At 44.6% G+C, this 8,531-nt stretch overlaps 1 pseudogene; it reads left to right on the top strand.

Moving 5' to 3' along the window:
- Positions 1 to 73, top strand: part of LOC125289325 — a 37,249-nt pseudogene extending 37,176 nt beyond the window's left edge.
- Positions 74 to 8,531: the final 8,458 nt, after the last annotated feature.

Here is an 8,531-nt window from a genome sequence, read left to right as displayed (position 1 = left end):
ACTGAGATCAAACCCCTCACACATGAGAGAGCTGCAGCTGAGTTGGAATAAAAGCAGGAGACTCAGGAGGAAGCATCTTTTCTTCTCTTCTGGAGGATCCCAACTGTAAACTGAGAAACTACAGTGAGTATCACAAGACCAAATACTGGCACCTTTAGTTTGGAAACCTGTGTTCAAGACCGGGTGGGGTCACTGCTCTCTCCCTTCGCTACACTTACACACACACTCGCACAAACACACACATACACACACACTCACACACACACACACACACACACACACACACACACACACACACCACTGACACTCCCTCAGTTAGTCACTATCATGGCCTAGGGCAACGGAGGCGTGAAATGCTTTAACAATAACGAAGGTTTATTTTATAAACCACAACGAAAATAGACGATAACAAACACTAGACTAATGTATAAGCAGGAAGTAATCAGTTCTCAGTAGTGTGTTGGGTGTAGGAGATGTAGCGTATGCATGTTGCATGTTACATCAAAGGAAATCTAGAAAGTAAATAGAGCAGTGGTAGCCGCACAGCAAGCTGCAAGCGGCGAAAGCAACAGAACCAGAAGTAGGCTGACCCGCACCACCTCATCAGTCCCTATTGGGGAGACACATGCAGACCATTACAGACAAGGCCTGGCACAGTCACTCCTTTACACACTCAACTAACCATTACACACTCCATACACACTCCAATACACACTCCATACTGTACACACCCATACACACAGTGTAATGTTGTGTACTGTATGTCCAACATGTCCAGAACACATGAGGTCATAACTGCTGCCCTCTTTGGTCTGTGTGTCCTTCAGCTGATCTGATGAAGTGTTTCCTTCTTTCTCCTACAGCCTGTATAACTGCAGTATAACTTATGAAGGTTTCAGAGCTTTAGCATCAGCACTGAGATCAAACTCATCAGCCCTCAGAGAGCTCTATCTGGGGAGGAATCAGTCTGGACCCTCAGCACAGCAGCTGCTCTCTGAACTGAAGAAACATCCAAACTGTAAACATCTACAAATATATGACTAATGAATTCATCCTGTTGTGTTCCACCTGAAACATGTTTTCACACTGTGCAGAGTTAAGTGTTTCAGCACATTCATATTTGAAGTAATATGTTTTAAAGTGACTTATGTAAATACAATTGTAAGAAATATTGTGTAATGGATGTTTTCAATATAAAACATGGTGATTCTTTAAGGTATGTGTTAAGCATTATTAATCATTTATTAGGCCTGTATTCACCAATTGAGTATTCTTTAGTAGACTCTTTATTCTTGGTATTACCTTCATAACAAACTAGTATGTCTTGATCTAAACTTATTGCTATATGATAAGTATCAAAACAGTGTGTTTATAGCCTCTTAACAATGTTAGGCTAACAATCCAATCTTTTCTCATCTGTTGTTCCTGGTTGGTGGAACACACTGCCAGTTCCTACAAGGGCAGGGACATCCCTCTCCATTTTCAAAAACTTCTGAAGACCCAGCTCTTTAGAGAACATATCCTCTCATAGCACCACTTACAACAAGTCTTGCTGATCCTAGCACTTACCAGCCGTCTTGAACTGTGACTCAACTGTTAAAAACAGCACTCACTGATGCACTTATTCTTACTGTACTCTACCGTTTTTAAATTGTCCTAAAATTGTTGAGAGAATTGCTTTTAAAACTTAACTGTTACCATGTTGTTAGTCGCTTTGGTTAAAAATCGTCAGCCAAATGTAATGTAATGTAATAACAGCAGAATAGTTGTAGAACTAGATGTACCGCGATAGCGGGGTACAAAATATGACCGCCAGCTCAGTCCTGTACATCCGTTCCTTGAAAATAAATCACACTTCAATTTGTCTCCATATTTTTCTCCATCCCCACTCTTGAAACTTTTTGTGTATGCTTATTTGGCATGCCTGAGTGTGTGTGCAAAGGCTGCACAGAAAGTACCCTACTGGTGCTGAAAAGGTGAATAGATTGTAGAATAGCCAAAGAAGATGTAGAATTGTTATAAAACCTTTAAAATATCTAAACAATCACAAGTAGGGCAGTTCATCACAGTTCATCCATTGCAACTGGATTGATGAAAGGTCACTTACACCTGTAGGCTACATTGTATTTGGGAAAAGCAAAAGGTATCAGCATAATGTTATTTATTTATTTATTATGACCGCCCGCCCAAGCTTAGTAGTGGTCATATAGGTTTAGAATTTTTTTTTTTTTTTTTCTTTTTCGCATGTCCAAATTTCCGTCAATGATTCCGGGACACTGAAAGACCGGGGTAGACAAAACAGTGGGCATGTAACCCCATATGGATAGCATGGAACCATCGTTTTTCGTTTTGATCTGTAGCCCCCACGCTGGACTGCACCCCGAAAGGAGGGTAGGGCAGACACAGTTTTCTGTGAATATCTCGAGAACCGTAAGCTTTAGGAGGACCACCTTTTTTTTGTATGTTGATCTCAGGGGCCATGTCAACCCATTCCATAACCACTAATTTCATGTATAGCGCCACCTAGTTAAACACAAAAAGTAAAAATGAGGTGTTGTAATTGTAGGTATCTGTGACCTAACATAGTCAAAACTGCACGAAATTGGAAGTGTAGGATCATTTTGACACCTTCTGAATGCACGCCAAGTTTCGTGGGAATTTTGTTCATGGGGGCCACACAATAAATTAATTTATATTACTATACACCAACTGGCCTGTAGGTGGCGGAGACAGTTTTCTGTGAATATCTCGAGAACCGTAGGGCCTAGGGGGTCCACCTTTTTTTGTATGTTGGTCTTAAGGGGCATGTCAACCCATCCCATTACCACTTATTTCATGTATAGCGCCACCTAGTTAAAAATTAAAAAGCAAAAATTAGGTGTTTTCATCTCAATATCTCTGGCTGACAAGGTCAAAACTGCACGAAATTAAAAGTGTAGGATCATTATGACACCCTCTGAATGCATGCCAAGTTTTGTGTACTTTCGTTCATGGGGGGCCTTACAATAAAATAATTTATGTGTACATTTAGTGGCGTACACCAACAAGGATTCCGGGACACTGAAAGACCGGGTACACAAAACTTGGTGGGCATGTACCCCACATGGATAGCATGGAACCGTCATTTTTAGTTTTTCATCTGCAGCCCCCAGCTGGACTGGACCCCCGAAGAAGGAGGGTAGGGCGAACACAGTTCTCTGTGAATCTTTTATGGTATGTTGGTCTCAAGGGCCCACATCAACCTGGCTCATAATCACTCATTTGTGATTTGCCCCCGGTAAAAAATGAAAATCAGTAGGATTAAAAAGAAAGCCAAAATAAATATTCATCATCATCATCATGGCTGCATTTTCAGTATTGGTCGTTTATCGTTTGTCCACTAGATGGCGCATCGTTGCAGTGAGGCGTAATTTTGTTGGAAGTTAAAAGTGGGTTGGAAAAAACAATGGGCGCTTCATACAAGGACTGTAATTTACCGCATTTAACATCTAATAAGGATAGGGACGATGTTCACATGAAGTGTAATTCCCATTTCTTCTTGAAGCGAAATAAATCTCAGGATGTTTATCGGACATGCTTGGTTTTACTGCAGGAATGCGTTAATCTTGTAATATCAATAAGGACCTAGGTAATGTTACCGTTAAGCGTTGGTTGAGTGATGGAGGCATTTGATTTATTGCATTTGTAGAAAACTATAAATGCGGTTATACCAAACAAATGTATAGCAGCACTGTTTGTATCTTTCGACTGTCATTTATTGCACGTGCTACAAAATCATTCTGTGCAATGGAAGATTTACCAACGTTACACCCGGTCTGATACAGTTTTGCCTATACATGCGTGAGACTGAGGCGCCTGTTTATTTTGTTTTAAGTGCGTGCAGGGTGTGAGAGGGGAATCGATGTGCTTTGATTACAGCTTGGTAGTTGTAGTCTGTGAAATTAAAAGCACGTGTGTGAAGTATCAAACAATGACACCTTCATTTCATTATGGCTGCTTTAGCAAAACACCTTAAGCTACTGTGTAGTGGGTCCCATTTAGAAGTGGCTACTTCATTCGCTTTCCTTGACTCATGGAGCTGCGTGAATGTTATTACAACTTTTAAATACGATATGACAGTTTAAGTCCGCTTGATACTGTAAGGCGTAAGCCATTGGTTTCAAAGGAGATTTTATTTATTAGTAGCCAGCATAGCCTATTGACAATTTATGTTGTCATTAGGCCTACCTTATAATCCTACCTGTAGCTTAGGAAGCTAACAACTTTCTATTAGGATCTAGTTTGTTAGTTACCGTTTTGTCATAACTCCCTGATGCATTTTTGCATTTAGAATAGCCAGGCGTGTATATCTCAATCGGAAAATTAAACAATATCGGGTGCCTATGGACTAGGCTGGGTGACTAGGCTATTTATTTTTGATTTCTTAAAAGATTGAGCTTGGTCTGATGAAAGCCAGACTAGCCGTACAGGCCAGTTGGTGTATAGTAATATAAATTAATTTATTGTGTGGCCCCCATGAACAAAATTCCACTAAACTTGGCGTGCATTCAGAAGGTGTCAAAATGATCCTACACTTCCAATTTCGTGCAGTTTTGACTATGTTAGGTCACAGATACCTACAATTACAACACCTCATTTTTTACTTTTTGTGTTTAACTAGGTGGCTTATACATGAAATTAGTGGTTATGGAATGGGTTGACATGGCCCCTTGAGATCAACATACAAAAAAGGTGGTCCTCCTAAAGCTTACGGTTCTCGAGATATTCACAGAAAACTGTGTCTGCCCTACCCTCCTTTCGGGGGTGCAGTCCAGCGATGGGGCTACAGATCAAAACGAAAAACGATGGTTCCATGCTATCCATATGGGGTTACATGCCCACCAAGTTTTGTCTACCCCGGTCTTTCAGTGTCCCGGGAATCATTGACGGAAATTTGGACATGAAAAAAAAAAAAAAAAAAAAAATCTGACTAAACCTATATGACCACCGCTTAAGGCCGGGGTCATAATAAGTATTCATATGGCCCAACTTCAGCACAATATGTCACTTCCCAGGATGCTGTGCCACACAGCTCTGTACAACTGGGAGATGGGCTCCCTGTTCTAAAGTGAGAACTGTCTCCATGGCAGCAAGCACATGAGCATCAGTAATACGGTGGTGGTGGAGATCCCCGGGCTGTGTGTGGGGTTGCCCACGGTGATCTGGGCGCTGCGGGCGCAGGGTGCCCACCAACGGGACAGAGGCTGGGTGATGCCCTCCATCCTGGACCCGCTGCTTACACACACACTCTCACACACACACACACACACGCATACATGAACTCAAGCCCACAAACTCACACACACAATCTAATGCACAACACTCTAATTGGCATGGTTTTATTTTTATGTATATTGAGCTCAATGCAAATCAAACCAGCTAATAGACTAACTGAAGTATACTGCCCTCCTAATGGTGTACATAACCAAAATTAGACAGCCAGCCAAACTCCCTGAATGATAACTTGAGAGTCAGGATGTAGCGCCTCAAGCCCAAGTTTACTGAAGACTCTTTGTTGTCAGACAAGGTGTAAAACTGAAATAATACAGAGATAAAGCCCAATTAATTTCTTATATATTTTATATATTACTAAAGAATGAATATTGAGCCAAACTTACATGAATTATAATGTAATGATCTGAGCCTAGCTGTTCATGACTGTGCTCCCCATAATGCTGTTCGGTTGATGTGTTATGTTGAATGTTAATGTTAACCATGCAAGTTACCAATGTTATTAGCGTCCTGGCGCCGTGTTTATGTTTATAGTTGATAACAGTGTTCATAACCGGGTCTAACTATTGTGTGTTGTAGATACAGCCCTCACATAGATGTTTAGTGCTGGAACATAAGGGCCAGGTCTGGCCTGGCATTATCGTTTGTGTGTTTTGAGTGCGTAACCAATAAAAGCCATTCTTAGACAACTGTGCAGTTTGTTACATTGGTGTCAGAAGTGGGATGCCGACCCTACTGGACGGGAGGAGAAAGCTGCGCGACTGATGCCCTGGCGATGATGAGTTTCCTGCCAACGGCGGCTCGACAGCTCGCCCATGGCCACCTACTGGGCCCAGCAGGACGGAGCCAGCCTGCAGCGTGGATCAAAACTACCTCCTGTTTGCTTTTTCCCTAAATTTTAACTTCCTGCTGCAATACCACATTTGACCACAATACCAAACAGGGGGGGCGCTAGAACGCCCAAACTTCAAAACTGCCTGGGAGGCAGAACACTCCCCGCCTGGCGTCTGTGATGCCACTAACATTTATACTATCTACACGCTTAGTCCTCTTTGGGAAGAAGAATAATTGCAGAGACTGGTCTCAGGAATGTCTTTGGTATCCCTTGCGCTGTAGTCTTCACTTCGACCTTCCGCACCTTTCCATCCTGGCTTGGGTAGGTCGCTGTCACTAGTGCCAGGGGCCACTCGTTTCTTGCAGCTTGGCTGTCTTTTAACAGCACTACGTCGCCTTGTTGCAGGTTACGGTGTTCCCCAACCCACTTGCGACGGCTCTGTAGCGTAGGGAGGTACACCCGTCTCCATCGGGTCCAGAACTTGCTCGCGAACGCTTGCACCTGTCTCCATTGGCTATAGTGGAGATCTTTATCTGAGAAGTCACCAGGTGGAGGAGGCACAGCACCCTTTTGTGTGAGCAGCATTGCGGGAGTCAACAGGAAAGGAGCGTCTGGATCGGTAGACACCGGAGTAAGGGGTCTGGTGTTGATGATCGCAGACACTTCCCACATGAAAGTGCATAGGACCTCATGGGAGAGATGGACGTGCTCCTGTAGCAGTATGGAGTCGAAGATCCGTTGGGCTACTCCAATCATCCGCTCCCAAGAGCCTCCCATGTGCGACGAGTAGGGGGGATTGAACTCCCAAGAGCAACCTTGGTCACTCAGGTATCTCTGGATACTGGGTCCTTGTTGTTGTTTTGTCAGTCCGAGTTCCTTGCTAGCGGCGATGAAATTTGTCCCGCAATCAGACCTTAGTTGCTTTGCAGGTCCACGGATTGCAAAAAATCGCCTCAGGGCGTTGATGCAACTAGAGGTGTCCATGGACTCGACTACCTCGATATGCACTGCTCTAGTGCTCATGCAGGTAACCAGTATCGCCCATCGTTTACTTTCAGCATGCCCGCCTCTGGTGCGCCTCGCAATAACCTTCCACGGCCCGAAAACATCCAGCCCAACATAGCTGAAGGGTGGAGATGTGCTGAGGCGCTCAGGTGGCAGATCTGCCATGGTTTGCTCTTCCATCTTTCCTCGTAGCTTCCGACAGGTGATGCACCCATGAATGATGGAGCTGATGAGCCTTTTGCATCCGATGATCCACAGGCCTGAAGACCTTACGGCACCTTGAGTGAAATGGCGCCCCTGATGTTTCACCTGCTTGTGGTGGTAGGACACTAACAGGGCAGAAACATGGTTGCACTTAGGTAGAACAAGGGGGTTCTTTTCAGCATGTTCCAATGGCACATGTGCGAGCCTGCCTCCAATTCTCATGAGGCCTTCTTCCACCACTGGACTGAGCCTTAAGAGTGGGCTGCTGGTGGGTAGAGCATCGCCATCCGTCAGAGCAGAGAACTCTGCTGGGAAAGCTTCTCTTTGGACTGCTTGCATGATGATATTCAAGGCTTGTGAACGCTCATCGGGTGTGCGGGGTTGTTCGCACCAATGCCAGCCTTTACATCCTTTGGCATAGTCCTTAGACTTGTGACATCGGACTATGTGGATGAGCAAGGCGACAGCTCTCACTAGTGAGTCCCAAGTTGAAAAGCGCTTGAACCGATCTGTTGTGAGGGATTGCGCTTGGACCTGTGTGTGGAAGCTTGATACCTCAAGTGGATCAAAGACACTGTTGATGGTGGAGAGGACACCACGCCGGGTGAACGGCTTGTCACCCATGGACACTTGGAAGGTAAATGCATCGCTAGCTATCTCCCAGCACAACCCAAGACTTCGCTGTAAAACTGTGCTCTCCTCACTCAGGTCTAGATCCTGTATGCTTACAGCATGATCCTCTGGTGGGAAGGCCTTCATCACAGCTGGGCTGTTGGAGACGATTTTGTGGAGCAGAAGGTTTGACTCCGCGAGAGATGCTTTTGCGTCCTCTTGAGAAGGCTGATGGCCTCTGTGTTAGTGGGCAAGGACATTAGCCCGTCGTCCACATAGAAGTGTCTCTCTATGAACCTTTGTGTGTCTGCGCCATGTTCACGTTCACCCTCTTTGGCGGCAAGCCTCAGCCCATAGATGGCGATGGAGGGCAAAGGACTATTGCCAAAAACATGCACCTTCATCCGGTACTCGATGATGTCTTTTGCCGGGTCGTTATCCCTGAACCACAAGAACCTCAAGAAGTTCCGGTGGTCCTCTCTGACTAGAAAGCAGTGGAACATTTTCTGGATGTCCGCCATGATTGCCACTTGCTCCTTTCGGAAGCGGATAAGAACTCCCAGCAGGCTATTGTTAAGGTCTGGGCCTGTCAACAGCACGTTTT

The sequence above is a fragment of the Alosa alosa genome, chromosome 24, assembly GCF_017589495.1.
Source record: "Alosa alosa isolate M-15738 ecotype Scorff River chromosome 24, AALO_Geno_1.1, whole genome shotgun sequence".
Classification (NCBI taxonomy): domain Eukaryota; kingdom Metazoa; phylum Chordata; class Actinopteri; order Clupeiformes; family Clupeidae; genus Alosa; species Alosa alosa.
Note: the sequence above shows the minus strand (reverse complement) of the source record. Positions and strands in the feature narration are given on the sequence as shown.